Genomic DNA, 721 nt, shown 5'->3' with positions numbered 1-721 from the left:
CTACATTCTTAATTTCAATTAAAAAATATGAAAAAGGACCGAAGCTAATATATATAGGATTTGAATTCTCTAAAGTGTGAATTTTACTTTAAAGAATAAAATGTGATCTCTCACCATTTATTTTATAGGTAGGATAAAAAATAAATATAAAAAAAAAATCATTCAAAGGTAGAAGATCACACTTTATCCTCTAAAGTACAAATTTAAAATTTAGAGAATCCAAATTTATTTGAGCTTGATTGCAACTTGGGAAGCTTAACGCCCAATCCGACGTAATAATAATATTATGGAAAAGTATAGGGTACAAATATATTATCTGCCAACTTCTGCCAACTCTTATTTATAATTGTGTTTCATGGAAGTGTGTTCGTGGATGTATCTAATAATTAATATATTTTAAATACATATATAAAGAGACACATCCATAAAATATATCTATAAAGACACGTCTATTAAACACAGCTATAAAAAAGATATTTTTATTAGACACATCTACGAACATACTTCTATGAAACACAATTATAAATAAGAGTTGGCAGAAGTTGGCAGATATGCTGTTGGTAACGTAACGGAACCGTAATATTATATATGCTTGACAGACTAAATTTTTGTAATAGTTCTTGAAATTTACAATTTTTATTGTTTTAGTCTTTTAAATTTAAAATTTATTATATTAATTATCGAAATTCAATTTCAAATGTTATATTAGTTACTTGACTTT

Source organism: Arachis ipaensis, chromosome B03 (genome assembly GCF_000816755.2).
Source record: "Arachis ipaensis cultivar K30076 chromosome B03, Araip1.1, whole genome shotgun sequence".
Lineage (NCBI taxonomy): Eukaryota > Viridiplantae > Streptophyta > Magnoliopsida > Fabales > Fabaceae > Arachis > Arachis ipaensis.
Note: the sequence above shows the minus strand (reverse complement) of the source record.